Source organism: Notothenia rossii, assembly GCF_949606895.1.
Source record: "Notothenia rossii genome assembly, chromosome: 6".
In the NCBI taxonomy this organism is placed as follows: domain Eukaryota; kingdom Metazoa; phylum Chordata; class Actinopteri; order Perciformes; family Nototheniidae; genus Notothenia; species Notothenia rossii.
Genome location: NC_136909.1, coordinates 15,040,914 through 15,057,375, shown reverse-complemented (window position 1 = coordinate 15,057,375; position 16,462 = coordinate 15,040,914). Strand labels below are relative to the sequence as shown.

At 43.2% G+C, this 16,462-nt stretch overlaps 1 protein-coding gene across 5 annotated transcripts in view; it reads right to left on the bottom strand.

Moving 5' to 3' along the window:
- Positions 1-16,462, bottom strand: part of LOC307043356 (uncharacterized protein) — a 283,918-nt gene that overhangs the window by 180,455 nt on the left and 87,001 nt on the right. The gene's annotated exons all lie outside the window — the stretch shown is intronic.

Genomic DNA, 16,462 nt, shown 5'->3' with positions numbered 1-16,462 from the left:
AGTATTTAATTATTTAATGTATTTATTTATTAAATATCTTATGCAGGAACAAGAATGCAACACTTTGAAATGTAGACGTTCATAGTATTGTTTTACACTTTGTCATTTCTAATAAGCAAATACAAGATATTATTGATTAAAAGTCAATTATCTACAAATCATATTTGCAAACTTTGTAAAGGCTGCAAGCACAGCCTTCACATAACTGTGAACTAGATATATCCTGATCCGATCACGTGATCGGAGATCGGAGCCGATCACGTGATTTTCAAAAGATCGGAATCGGGAGAAAAAAATCGGGAATCCTTTTTTTTTTTACATATTTTTATTATTTTATTTTATTTTACAAAACAAAAATGACCATGTTCACGTCTTAAAGTCATCCTGAGGCCTTAGTTTTGGTTTAAAATTACACTACATCATGTATGTGTTGCTTCTTTTGGGCTTGTTTTCAGACCTGCTTATTTCTCTCAAATCTGGCAACAGAGTGGGCGCAGTGTCTAATAGTAGCAGTAAGCTAACGAGAGGCTACGTTCAGCTGGTGACTCGGGAATTGGGACAGAGAAAATGTCAGGAGTTTGGAAGTATTATAACATTGAAAGTGAAGGCAGTGTAACAGCCAGATGCAATGTTTGCAAGACGGAGGTTCCGCGTGGTGGAAAGAACAGAGCTACGTTCAACACGACCAATCTAATACGCCACCTGAGAAACCAACACCAACAACAACAACACGACGAGTACACAGCGGCCACTCAGGTAACGGCACTGAAACAACCGACACTTTCAGAGACTTTTAAAAGGAAAGAGAAACTTCCCTAGAACAGTGAAAATGCCCAAAAATAACAGCCAAGATAGCTGAATTCATCGCATTGGATCACCAGCCGTTATCTGTTACCTTTTTCTTTTCTTAATGCATTGCATAAAGATCGGATCGGGAAAAATCGGTATCGGCAGATTGTCAAAATCAAATGATCGGAATCGGATCGGGCGCAAAAAAAGGTGATCGGGACATCCCTACTGTGAACAGCTGTTTTTATTAACATAACCTAATGTCATTTCAGACTCCAATAAAGCAATTCCTTGTGTTTATTTTTCTGTAGTTATAAGTACCTTATTTTTTCTATTTACCCATTTATCTATCGTAAAAAGTATATATTATAATCCGTGTGTCACTATGTAGCAAGTGTGAGTGGATTCATGCGGTACACTAGTTTTTAAATGTTGTAACACCAATGCAGACATGTTTGTGAAAGCATGCATGAACATAGTCTGCTGTAGTCTGTTTTGATACTTTGAAAAAGAGCAAACAATGAACACAAGAGTTTGAAACTTCAGCTCCAGCTTGGACTGTATAGAGAAATAATACTTATAGTTCATAGTCATATCAAAAGCTTTCAAGTGTTCCTAAATACTAGCTCTCTGAAGTGTCCACATTTATAATGAAACAGCAGCATATTTCAGGCCATGACTCACGAGACAATAGAAATACTTGAATAAGCGTATATCCATTAAAGGAGCAAGCTTTTATACATTAGCACAGCATATGGTGTGGCTGCAGAATCCATGGCTGCTGTAGAGCTGTTGTCATGCACAAAGAATGCAGAAACTATACATGAGTCCAGGAACTCAGTTTTACTTTTACAAGTGTAAGACCTCTCAATGGAATAATGAAATAAAGATGAGAATGAAAATGCAATGGGAATACAGTCTGACTGTTCAAGAGTTTTTAAGTTCTTGTTTTGTATTTTTTGCTTTCTTTTGTTCTCATACTTTTTGTTTTCTTGTTTTTCTTTTCTGTTTCCCCTTTAACTCTTGAGAATTGCTATGTGGGAGTATGATAAATAGAGTGTGTAGAACCAAAACACAAAGATATTGGCAGCCGTGGGTCTGCTGCAATAATCTGCACAAAAGCACATTATTAACGGTATCTGTGTTAGCACCGGGCTAGGGTTAACAGAACACCATAATAAACATCATATATTAGCCATAAAACTCCAAATGCCTGAAGGCAAGTTTAGCGTAGATGGTGAAAGTTGACTAATTGGTTAGCAGTTTTCTTTTAGGACTGCTCTCTGACCCATTCAAATAGATGATCCAATAAGGGTTGAAACAAAGGCTTGGAATAATTTGCAAGTATTGCACCAAGGTGTTTGTATTTTATGTTTGTGGCCATTCATTTGCCTTTATCCGAGTATTCAGATGCATGGATTCATTGTGATACCGCCCTCACTTTGTATCTTAGTCCTCTGTTATCTTCAGAGTGGCAGATGTTTCTACCCCCCTCGGCCCACTCGTCCCCCCCACCACCCAGTTCTCTCTCTGCGGCAAGGGCAGCGGCTGGCGCGGGGGCACAGAGGCCGACAGTGGTGCATCAGGCTGACGTACAGAAGTGATGGGCCAGGCTGAGATCTGGCAGTGTGGCAGGTTGAGTGTTCACCCTCCTTTGCCCCCCACTAGCCCCCTACTAACCCCTGCTGCTCTGCACCATACCCAGGCACGAGCATCCCAGTGGCTGGTGGCCCATTGCTTTGCTACCCCATAAAAATAGCCCATCCCATTATTCTTCTGCCTCCCCGGGGGGCCACAAGGTCTCCAGCATCATTACCAGGACTAAGGATCTGACTCTGCCGCCACCACTTGGCACTCCCCCTCCTCTCCCCTCACTCCTCTAATTATAGGTCAAGCACTCTTTTTGTAAATTATAACACCTTTGTTCTTATCAAGAAAACGGAACCGAGAGAAAGGATACCATGGAAGGAAGGGAAGCAAGGAAGACGAGAAAGCGGATGAAGAAAAAGGAGGGAAATGGTGTAAAAATGTGAAAAGGGGGGGAACATTTTCAATTATAAAACCAAGCTAATTTGGTATGACCAGCGACTGTCATGCATGGTGACGGAGCTCCATTATGCAGTCATTTGAGCTCTTTCAAATTAGTTATGTTAATGTCCTGCGTGTGAATGTAACACTTGGATGGGACAAGATTTCAGCAATTAATTTCTACAGTCAGCGGAGAGACAAGCAAATTTATTTTCCCCCTCTCAGGGAATTGGTGGTGGAGGGAGTGAGGAGGGGAGAGAGCATTCTGGAGCAGGGAACAAGCTAAACACAAGACCTAAATAAAGCCTGAACAATGGGAGCCAATGCCTCCTCATTCATTCAATTGACAATGTTTTGCAGCTTAAACCTGTTTTATTAATTATGTTTGACATTTCCTTAATTAGTTTCATTTACACCAAATCAATCCCTGCTGCTGTACAGCGTCATTTATCATTTTAAGAAATTTGCATAGCCAGTGCTGACTTTTTCTACTTAATTATACATTAAAAGTGTCAGCCGCGCTTGCTGCCTGGCATTATCTGAGGCAGAAAGGTTTGTGGCTGGACGGGGATGGCATTAATCATCAGGGCGGGCGCGGGCAAGGGGCGCTCCCGGTCGCCAGCGGGAGAGCCGAGCGGGGCTTCTCATTTTCTAAGCTTGATGCTTCCGGGGCCATGGTGACCTCAATGACCTACAGGGAAAGGCAGACAAATCAACGACCTCAAGCCCCCCAAAACAACTACAGCTTGTTTATAAACCGCGGTGAGAAGGAGGAGGGAGCGTACGGAGGAAAATAAAAAGCTGGAGGACATGTGGCCAAATTGAAAACATAGGTGAGGAGATAACAGGATTTATACAGGTGTTAAAGACATCCATAAGTTAATCACTAAAAGCTCAGTTTTTAAGCGACAAAAATGGCTCCATGATATAAAAACCATCGTCTGTCGTAGCAACTTACAAATGTATGAGTACAATATGTATTTCACCATTACTACAATAGCATCTCTCTTGGCTGAGTAGTGCTATTACTTTTCCCTTCGGCAAGTTTGTGAACACAGCGAACTGACAGCTCAAACACCTGGCAAGCTCACCCTCGAGTAAATCTTCTCAGTGTTGAGGTGAACATGGCTTTACAAATCACCCATTCAGGAACCAAGACAGAAATTGGCAGGTAGGCAGAGCCGTGGTGTCAGGAGTGAAAATTACTCTGAAATGCGGAGCACAGCGAGAGGCTGAGTGAGTGAGTCTCTGAATGGTGAACGCTATGGGTGTCACTTTGTACTATGTTCTCATGGGAAATCAAACAAGTGTATTTTGGAGGCAAGTCTACACTTTTGTCCTTTGGGAAAATGAAAACATTTGACGTGAATTATAATTCAGAATGGCCTCAGTTATTGCAACATACAAAGAAAAGTTTAGTGCGTATTAGGATACAGTACCTGCTCATGCACAAGTGCACCAATAACTAAGTCACTCTGTAAGTCAATACACAAAGTGCGGTGATACCGTTCATTCTTTAACATGAGGTCAGCTGTAATCAATGACAGGGAAACTCATCCTGAATCCGGAGCTTGAAAAAAAGAAAAAGGGAAGAAAGCCTGTCCCAAGCCACTGATTTCTCAGAAAGTCCCCTGAATAAGCTGTATCAAGATGTAAAGAGGAGGCTGTAGCCATGGGTTTGCTTGCAACATCCTTCAAGGGCAACACAAAAGAAAAGGCGGGCAACAAAGAACCTGATGAAGTGACTAATGCCCTGGCATGCCCCAACAGGAGCGGCAGGGGGGCGGCTGGAGGCGGCTACATGTGCACGCCTCACTGCCCCGTCTGGCCCCAGATAAAGTACTGACTGTACTCCCAGGTTCATTCGATTAGGAAATGCAAAACCAGGAGCAATACCTAGAACTGCAACAGGCCAGATTAATATTAGAATAAGTCAAAAACTAGGAAAAAGTGACTTTTGCTAAACCGACAAGGGACTGTTTAAGAATGTATTTTTCTAAAAACGTGGGGGATGAAGAGTCTACGTATCAGACATCATTATTCTAAAAAGTTCCTAATCAGCATTTTAATGGAGGCACATTGGCTGCAGAAGTTTATATTATTTCAAAGTAAAGTAGTTGAAATAAGCCACTGACTCTTTTCACTCAGAAAAATATTATAATTCATATAAGTGATCACTCTAAAAACTAGAACTTTCCTTTCTCCCCAGCCCCCCCAAACATCACCATCAATTCCCCTAACCAAAAGTACCCCTTTAAATGCAAAACATTCCCACTATCAAGGATTATGCTTCCTTTCAGGATGTATGAAAAACCCTTTGTGGAAATATGATGATGAATTCATGGGCCTAAAACTCTTGGGTAGTTTTTTTACATCGACGCAAAACGGAGGGAGGGGAGGAGAAAAATCACCTATTTGGATGGCATACATTACCATTACTCTTGTATTGTGTCTCCACTTTTCATAATGACGGGGATAAGTGTCCTGCTCCGAATGCGTATCCACTGACAATGGAGGCAGACATTACTTGGTTAAAAGCTCAGGGTCCTGTGGGTAAAGAGGCCCAGAGAATAAAGAGTATCCGTCATGGCTAACGAGCTATAAGGATAGCACATTGCCTTTATAAATCACTAGATCTTGCTGTTTATTTAAATTCATTGGTGCCTCATTATAACTGAGCTATGCACCTTTAGGTCCGAGTTGATTAGGAGTGCCATAGCTCAAAATGGCTTTTAATTCAGTGAAACGTAGCTCTGACCTTGGTGCCGTAACCCTGACTAAAACACGCAGCGACTCCCACATTAATAATGATGCTACCTTTACTGGGCCGCGGAGCCGCGCTGCTGCTACTTAAAATATGTATTATTAGTTACTAGCGACGGCACATTTATCACACCAAATTACCCTTCGGTGTAAAACTGCTTAATTCTGGGTCCCTGTACCCCTCTGCACTATTACCTGCTCTTTAGAAAGGCCTGGAATTAAATGTGGGGATGAAATGTCAGGGTAATGGGGAAGAGGATGCGGGTCGATGGGATGCACACTTGATCATTCCCTCGTGGCCTTCTCCTCATCCAGACAATATACTGAATGTGTCTTCCTCATAAAGGAAGTTCCATTGCGCACGCATAGCTTTGTAGACCTTTAAAAATGAAAATGAAGGGTACTCCTTTGAAATATACTTTAAAATGTTCATTAAAATGACATGAAAATATGATCCACTCCATGTGGGCTTGATGAGAACATTATACTCTATATCAACATTTCATGAAACATGTATCTCATAAACAGACATTTGAGAGAGAAAAAGAAAACTGAACTAAGTAAAAAGTCATTATTCACTAAGGCATTTGAGCACTCTGTCACTCCAGCACATACAATCCATAAAGCGCTAACAAAATAAATCTATTATTATTATTATTATTATTATTATAAAGAGGAATCTGTTGACACACAAACACACAGCCCAATCTACAGTACGTCCAACCTATTAAACTTAGAGGCAGACACCGGCCTGCAGCCACTAAACACTTGTCATTGTTCATCCCATGCGTGCCCCACCAGAGACTGATTACTTTGACCAATCGGCTAAATGATTAGATCAATTAGGTACTTTGGAGTGGGCATCAACAGTGGCCTGCTGCAGCTTCAAGACCTGTGGGACTTGGCCCATCAGAACCGCCTCATTAGGTCTCTGGACTCAACCCAAAACTACACCACAAAGACAAAGATAGAAGGCCAGAGGAGAGGAAGACAGTAGGGAGAGGAGAGGCAGAGAGAGCGAGAGAAGACTGAACTTCAATAGGTGAACTCGATGCATTCCTACAGTAAAGCACCTCTGGGATCAATTGTGTTTATGTGGTGCAACATCTTAAAAACATGTAAAAACAATACAAAGCGATCCAACAGATACATAAGTGGGAGTATTTTGAGTGTTAGCCATATAATCCATTGTTATGAGACCAATGGGAATGCACTGGTATACAGAATGTATTTCCTCTAAGGATGAAATCAAACAGTCCAGTAATATCATTTAGATTACCAGGGACAACACTACGTGGGGTTTACAGAGGAACACAGTCAGTGCTGGCATACACACATTCCTCATATCAAACACAGCCGTATAGTACATAAATATATGCACAATACATTAATGGCTTCTGCGCATCAGAGCAAGTGGCAAGGCTTGAGCAGCAGGGGGAAAAAAGAGACGTTACACACGTTCCATCAGATGTCGAATCAATTAGTCACGACCATCTTCCAGAGTCAGAAATAACCACTCGTCCCACCGTCTCCAGGGAGCCAGGGATAGGCCTGGGCAACAGAGGAACGATGGGAAAGGATCCAGAAACCCAAAGGGGGGTAAAAAGGAGGAAAAGGAGAAAAGGGGATAAATAATGCCGTCTGTTCTATACTGCACAAACTAGCGTCTCTATTTCCACTGGATTTCCATACATACAGACAATTCCACCGTCTCAGCAGAAGTGCTTTGCATATCAGAGGGCACTGATTTAGCACGCTGCAAACACTCCGGTCATTAACATGTGATGACATTATCTTCCTAATCGCACTACAGAGGGTCTCCTCTATAATGTATACAACACATCTGTAGCACCGACTCAAACCCTTTTTGACAGAACCATGGTTTTCATTGGGCTGCCGTGTGTATCTTTTTTCTCACCACAAAGCCTTTAATCTTTTAATCTGAAGCATAAAGCAAGTGTATACAGCACAGAGATCATGTGACCGCTTTGCTAAAAGGTAAAAAGACATGATTATTCTGTTAAAGGGAAACACAATGGAGATCTTTTCCCCGCAGGCTAAAAATAATTTAATCTGTCATGTAGGTGCACAAATAACAGCCTTACACCTGAATAGCACCCATTATTACTGGGCTGCTGAAGTTGCTAGCAGATAAATCTGTTTCTCCTCATCTGTGCTGAGGTGGAGAGAGGAGAAGCCATTGTATCTGCTCAGATTTACCTCTTGCTTTGGTAATCCCCCTGAATCACCAGATTGGAGCAATTTGTGTTGAAAGGAAGAAAGCCGAGTATAGACTGAATAAAATCATCGAAAATACTTTTGTTAAAATCTAAGGAGCTCCAAAATGGTGTTAGCTGTACTTCTGAAGCAGATATTCATTGTTGTAGTTTGGTTAAAAGATTATGAAGGATAAACATTACTGTTATGCTGCGTAACACATGTGATATACAAACACTATAAGTTGCATAAAGTAACATTAATTAATACTCTGACCAAAGCTGCTACCGCTTTCAACTTGTCAAATGCTTTTTGTTTTTGGTTGAGGATTTTAAAATGGTACCAAGATTCTGCATTTCCTCACAGCTATGCAACTGAAGCGCTGGAAGTAATATTATTCACAGTTCTAATGGTGAAATATTTTTAATATGGCAAAGACAGGTGGTCCCCACTGTATGCAGCACCGGCCAACCCTGAGGGTGTAAGTGTTGTTGTTTGCACATGGCCTCAACCCCTGGAGGCAGTGGTGGAAAAGACAGAGAGAAGCTAGCAAGAGAGAGACAGAGAGAGAGGGGCTTCCCACAACCCCCTCTGATTCTGCCTGTTATTCTCCCAGGTTGCAGCTAACACTCGTTGTTTGTAAGGGTTGGCAGGGGAGCGTCGGCAAAAATCTCCACAAATCTCTGGTCCCCGCTCTGATTCCGCCACATTAGATGCCGTGTTTGTGCCCTAGGGATCGCAGCGCCTCAGCCTGTGTTTGGGGTACTTTGTCAGATGACTCAGAGTGTGTGATTTATGAGCTCTGGAAAGGTTGCATTTCCAGCACGCGTGGACGTCCGCATGGTAAATGGAGAAATTCTGAATGTATTAACATACAATGAATGATGATTAATGTTTTGGTATAGATCATGCTCTCTTTCAGATGTCTCAGTGTGCGGGTGATATATGCAGCAATGAAGTGATATGCATGTACTCAAAAGCACATTGTGGTTGTGTTGAGTCCATGACTCTTTAAGATACATATACACTTTGTGTTTGTGTGATGACAGTGTTGGAAGATTTGATAGTGTCAGAAGTATGTTCAGGAAAATGTATATACTGTAGACATAGCACAACCGGTACTTCTACCTCATGCATTGTCCTCCACACAAAGTGAACTCCCATCTTCTATGGAACAAGCACCTTGCATAGCGAATGAGAGAAGGGATGAATTAAAACACAAAAAAACTGAGCAAAAGAATGCAATTTAGACCGACATCAGGATACATTTAGAGATCCATTCGTCAAAATCCCCACCATTATTAACTTTTGTATTCTACAACACATCTTGTGTCTCCCTCATCAGCTTTTTCAATATCTTCTCAAATACATTACTGCCAGTGTGGAGCGGGTATGTTCACCCTGGGCCAATTACAGCACTGAACCATAAAGGTAAGCCGTGCTGAAGAGGGTTTGGTCATATATTTGCCTTTGTGTCCCAGCCAGAACCCCACAGTGGTAGGTGGGGAATACAGGGAATGTCAGACATCTTTTCTAATAGCACTGACAACAGAGGAATCAATATGCAGAGGCATGTTTTTGGTAGTACGTCTACATGGGTGAATGTGAGTCTACCCACATGTTTCCATCTCAAAATGGTGAATCAAGGCTGACTTCTACTTATGCAATGACCTTAGCATTTCACCCTTGGAATGACGTTGAATATTGCTCCACGCTTGCATGTGAGTAAAAGAGGAGGTAGCTGGTTGCAGTGATCATTCCATTGTGAAGCTAAAATTCTTTTAATAAAAATAGAGTGTGTGTACGCATACCTTGATGTGGCTTTAAATATGTGCACTTTGGCGGTGTGTGAGGTAATCGGCGTGTTCATGTTTCTGTGTTTATTCTGTGTAGATACAGAATATATGTGTCAGGGTTTACGCAGCCGTGCACACGCGTGTAGGCTAACTTTATATGTATGTGGTTGCTGTCAGAAGAAACTGACTGGTGATGAGGGATGAAGGGAATCAGAAACACATTGGGTTGGGAATGGGGTGTGAGCCGCAGGGTCGCCCTGGCACAAAACAAAACTGCCTCGCACATCATTACCCTCATCACCCTAATGCGCACAACACTTAGAGCTAAGGAAAGGCTTGACTCCAGAACACACACAGGCACACGAACATAAAGAACCACGCGCTCGCACAGGATAGCACACACAGACAGACGTGTAAACTCACATGTGCTTCACACACGCAAGCAACCTGCGATGAGCCCGGCTTACTGTGTTAACAACTAAAACTTCCAAGAGTGAAAGTAACAGCCTCTGGTGAATGTTACTAATACTGGAGGAAAACAATAACATTACAGATGCCTGGACTTTGATACTAAACTATTTAAACGGGGGGTCACTGTGGTGAAGAGGGTTGGGGGTTCTCCTTAACCTGCTCTTAACACAGTAAGCTGATGAACGCTCTTGTTCACACCAATGAATCCTTCTCCATTCGGAAAACACATTCAATGCATTTCAAGACTTTCAAAGATGAGAGCCATTTGAAACAGAATTGAGCTCCACTGGGAAAAGTATACCTATTCAACTGCAGGACCTCCATAAAATCACAGTAGTTTCACACTGTAACGGATGCCTTCCTCCCTTCTTGCTGCATGAGAGGTTTTAGGAATGGTGAGAACGGGGGAGCGGTAGGGTAGAAAAATACAGAGAAGGGAAAAAAGAGGGAGGAAGAAGAGAGAGCAGGAGATACGATGCAGAAGAGTGGAAGAGAGAGTTAAGCCAAGCATAAAATAACTTCAATCTAACATCCTCTCAGTGGGGCGGTAGGAGGCAAATAGCAATCCCACCAATGCTGTGTACTCAAGGGGGTTCCCCCCACCTCTCACTGACCCATAGAGAAGAGGATCATGGGAGAGCAGGGATGAGACAAACCCACTTCAATTAAGGCACGGCGACGTCTCGTCAGCACGGCAGATGAGGTGTCAGAGAGTTCAGCCGTGGATAGATCACAGGGAAAAAACAGTTCCTGCCTCAGCACAGTCAGGATCTTGCATGCATTGGCCCTTTCTTTCAATTCCCCGTACGTCCCATTCCCTTTCTGTCTACCTTTTATTTCATTGGTCGGCAGCCATTTAAAAAGAAAGGTTTTTTTTTACTTTTCCAGCAGGGTTTGTTTGGCGGTGATATCGACAGACCAACCAGTGTTTCTTCTCACAAGCCTCTTGGATGCTGGGATAGATAAACTTCTTATCAAATGTGTGCATTAGCAGCGAGCCGCCTCAACACACCTGCAAATGACATTTAAAGGTCAAAATGACATGTACGAGTAGGAAGTCTCATGCCACATATTAGGGAGCATCGAGATTGCTTTTGGAAGCAGGGAGTCAAATCCAAGGAATGTTTGGGAGAAGGAAAGAGTGAGAAACAGATGACTGAAATGAGCCGTTTCATGGGGTGAGAACAGTGCCAAGTTGCCAGGTTGCCTTAGCCACCGAGGGAAATCATCTCATTGTGCTAATAAAAAAAACATTCTATTTTTGCAATGCATCTCACACCATTCGAGATCCATTGCTGCAACAGGAAAAGTGTGCCATGCTATACATAGAAAGAGATTGTCTTTAAAGTGTGAGAGGCCAGAGGGGGGGCACAGTAGGGGGGGAAGACACTGGGAGACCCTGAGAAATCTGCATGGCTACTCTTGTGCCAAGGATTTCTAGGAGATATCTCTCTCTCTGTGATTAGATTGACATTACCATAATATCAGCTTTGTCACCTCGCAGGCCAATTGTTAAGGGAAAGTGCCATCCTTTCCTCTTTCCCCATAGAGGCATCAAGCAGGCAGGCAGGCAGGCAGGCCGCCCAAGGTATAGAAGCTGCTTTCTGCTCTCTCTTCACCCAGCATACCCCCGCCCCCCCCCCCCCCCCCCCACTGTAAGCTCCGCTTGGGAGATACAAGCTGGATTTGGCTCGCATCCTTGCCTCTTCCCCAACGCTCTGCGTGTCTGCCTGGTGTCAGAGCGCCAACTCTCCCGGCCCAGCTGCACTGATTAGCACGGGCAGATTATTAGCCAGGCATCTCCTGGAAGCACCGCATACTTCTTCTTTCACCCTTTGTTGTTTCACTTCCAAACGGTTGTGTCCCACAGCGTCTACTGTATGGGCCTAAATACCCTTCAGAAGAATAGTAAAAGTTATAAAATAGTGAAATAAAACATTTGCCAGCGTATATAGAAGAGGCAAATGAGCCGGAGATAGGCGACGTGAAATTGTTAGTACTGCGTACGGATACATCAGCAAAAAGTGATTCATCAGCAATGTGAAAAGAGCGCTCTCATCTTTCATCCCTTGTCTCTCCCCCCCCCCCCACACTTCCTCCTCCTCCTCCTCCTCCTCCTCTGTCTAGCACCTGTTCTGATGCCAAGATGTCACGTCCCAAACCTTGGGACGTGGGCACCCCGCTCTCAAACTTGTGCAAAGCCTTATCTGTACCCCACACACTAAAATCCAGCATCTGAGGCATCCTTCTCTCCTTGTGCCAGAAATATGCCGGCGTCTCTCTCTCTCTCTCTCTCTCTCGCTCTCCCTCCATTCTCTATCATGTTCTTTTCTCTTTCTCCCTCACTCCCTCACTCTCTCCCTTTCTCTCTAGAGCTTTGCATTTGAAATTGAACAGACACACAGCCAATTTATCATAGGTTGACACGTGTCATGTCCAAGGCCTAACCACAGGGACTTACAGTAGGCATTGCATTTATCCCCTTTGTTGTCAGCAAGGACCAAGACAATACCAGGAGCTATTAAAAAAGGGATGGAGAAGGAGTGAGGGAAAGAGGTGAGAATATACCACTAAACATCAGCCGAGATTGCATACCTCTGATGTTTACCCCTCTGAAAGGTTACAGACCCCTGCAAGGTTGAAGCCAGCGCATTTAGCTAACCAACAATCAAATGTGTGGTGAGGCAAGGCATCTGCGTATCACCCCGATATAAAGCCAAGACAGGCTGAGAGATTAGCTGGGAATGAGTGCAATATGGGACTGAACATTTGTGCTAGGGTTCAGACTTGATTTCACATTTTGATATTAACGTGCAATAAAGCACCTGGTAAAAATGTAAAGAGAGAAAAGAAAGTTCTGTCCAGTAGCCAAACAAAACGGCCGAGTGAAATACCTCTCTGGAAAAACCTTTCAGAATAATCTCAAATGCATAAAGAAGCCTAGAAAGTTTCCTCCCACTTCTTAAGCTGCCATTTAGATGCTTTTATAAGCTACAATAAAGGGTGGGTGAGATACTTAATGGTAATCATTCCTGAGACATGAAAGGGGACAAAACTGTTAATGTGCATCATATAAAACCATTCTGTTTAATCACCTTATCAGTGCTCTCTTTGAGCAGGTTCTTTAAAATAACACAAGTCCTTATCGTTATACTTTGTGCAAGAGGCGAGAAAGATGACCCTTCCTGATAATGCAGTCACTACAAAGAATGTATATATTCTCCTTATGCAGACTAGGTGGAAAAGATAAAGAGAATGGGGACAGAGGCTAATGAGATGAGGGAGGGGTGTGTGTTCATATCTGTGTGTGCATGTGTCTGAGTCTATGTGTGTGTGTGCGTGTAATAAGTTATAAACCATAAGGTTATTAATTGGCATCTTGAATGTCCATAGGCTTACATGTATTCCACTTAAACGCTATGGTATTTGACATGAATGTTGAATAGGTTGTCTGCAGGGAATTTATATTCAACCCAATGACTGAGTTTTAACTGGCAGACATTCCTCACAATGGTCAAAGAAACTTGAAAGACAAAGTACCATCCTCCCTCTCCTCTTACTCAGATGCAGCGTTCTCCAACATCATACATATTTAGTCTGTGACGGTCTACTAGACCAGCAAACTTAAGAGCTGCTGAGACTGTTCATTACCCACTGGTAAGTGACCTTTTACAAACTAGCTTTGGAAGCCATTTTGGCTCTTCCAGTAATTAACAAGTGGTTATGCATGGGAGACAATTAATGGAAGGTCAAGTGTTTGCCTGCTACCCTTTCCTAGATGCCATTGACACAGAATTTGAAGTTCAGAGCCCATCAGCTCCTGTCTGATTTGCAGAATATGGCTTCACACATGGGAATAAGTCACCTCTGTAGTCTGTAGTGTGAGGTAGACACAGCCTTTGGTTTCTGTCTAGACTTCTGGTGAAGAGAGCATAATGTGGCTCTGTTGCTAAATATTAGATATGAATCCAGAAGAAGAAAGGAGAGCAGATGAGAGAATGAGGAGAGACCCCTGGAGTCTGTCCGTTTAATGAAAAGTGCCCTCACTATGTGTACACTGAGGCTTTCGTACTTAGACACAGGTTGAATGATAACGGAAATAAAGGCTACCAATAGCTGGGTCCTATTGGCTTTAAAAGAGTGAGAGACACACTTACACATCCCGAGCTACGCCTGTACATTGTTGAATTATTCTGCTCTCACAGCCTTGTGTATTTACCCTATTTTTTACTTTCATAGGGTAAAGGCTGATGTTGACTGCTATTAAATTTCCCTGGAGGGCACACTCCTTCACTCACATGCTCCTATCAAATGAGCCAACAAAGCATATCAGGGTGTCGTGTCTGTGAAACACTGCATCACCTTTGTTCACCCTTCATCAACCCTCCGCCCCCATGCTATTACCTCAGGACTATTCCCTATTCCCTGCTTAACCCTTGTCTACAGGACTGGTGTCACACAGGGCACCACTCTACTGCTCTCCATATTCCACAGTCCCTCACCTCCACTGACATCTAACACTCGCTTGTCGCCTCTGACGTGCACGCGTGCATACAAACGCGCTCGAGTGCACAGCCGCAAACACCACCTGCATGAATACACGTATACCTGCTACTGCAGAGACACACATACTGTAAACTAGCAACCCACAAAGCTAAATGCACACATGGATGATTAGCGTGGAGGATTTGATGTCTCCAGAACTTTGCCCTTCATAATAGTAGCAGCACTTGTCATTCCCACTGATCTCTGCCCCCTGTACCCCTCTAAACACATCCCAACACACACATGCATACTGGCACACTAGTAAGTGAGTTAGCGGTGGAGCAAAAGGTGGCAGGAGAGAGTGGCATTGGGAACGTCTGTGCCAGTTGCCTCCTGACGGCACCTTTGGGATTGGTAAAGTTTGATTTGATGGCTTTCCCTGTTAATTAGGGTTTGGAGGTGACTCCTGAAATGGAAATGGGCAAAATGTTCAAAAAAAGATGTGCCAATTCCCACACCCACTCTCTCTCCACCTTCCAAAACATGTGACCCATATACTGGAGCACCTAGTGAAGAAAGTAGAACATCAAGTCATTTGAAGTTATAGGCCACTCTGTATTTGTGTGTTTCTGCCAACGAAGGCAGGGCAGCTCAGTCAAACAACTCATGTTAAATAGGCTAAAACTTGAATGTGAACAAAGTCAACAACAAATAAGAGAACAAAGAAGTGAGTGTTTCTTCATTAATTAATTGTGCATGCGTATTTGTCCAAGCATCTCAATTTACATGTCAAGTAACACTGTCCCCTGCTGGTCTGGAGAAGTGCTACATGTGCACAAAAAAAGAAAAAAAGGCTTCATAGGCATACGCAGTTTGCCTTTCCCTCAATGCAAAGCTGTGGGAAGTACAGAAAAAAAAAGGTTACATAAAGTAGCAAAAGAAAAGGGAAAGAAAACTTAAAAAACAATAGAGCATGTTATTTGTAACTTGTCAACTCTATTTAAATCACGGTGAGGAAGAGGGTCAGGATAAGAACTGCTCACCCTACCTTTACCCCCTGCCACGACTTTTTACTGCAGTGAGAGACTCTTAAACACATACAGTGCACAGTGGCCTAGCTATTGCTGATTTACTGTTTGCGTGCCGTCCTCCATTTTATTTTACAGCTGGCTGGGATGCTGCTGCAGGATGCTGCAAAAAGCCCAAGGTCAGGCCACACAGCCACACACTGATAACGCATAAACATAATGTTCTCTTTTTATACTGCCCATGCAGTATAAGTGGTTTATTTAGCTCAACTGTCCTCTGCCTTTTCAGCACAAAGACAAGTTTTTGTGTTTTCACTTTTGTTGTTATTGCCATTACTAAATGTTTTATTTCCCTCATCACATAGCATTGAGAGTGAAATTAAATTAAAATAGAATATCATTATGCATGGCATTTATTTACATACAGTGAGATTACGGCATGGTAGGGTGAGTGAGGTAAGGAAGAAGAAAGAGTAGAGGGGGAGAGTCTAGGAGATGACAGACATGAGGTGAGTGGGGGAGAGGAGGGTTGTTGGGGGTGGGAGAACACTAACAGTGTGCTGACAGCATGTAGAACAGTCACCAGATATCTTTAATCAGTGAAATGTATTTCCCTCCTGCTCCGCCCGGGAATTGTTCAGCGGTCAGACCTGCTGGGGCGACACAAATGAATCTTGGCGGAGGTGTGGACAAAGGCGGCCGTAAGGTTATGGCATGTAGATGATTGGAACTCTGCCGGTTTCTAAGGGAGCTGCCACGTCCCACAGAGCGGGTGTCACAAGCAGATGATGGGGACAGGGTACCCGCTCCCCAATCAACAATGGCCGGGGAAGGACTGCCGCATTGTGGATGAAGGAGTGCGTTTTAATGCACACACACACAAAT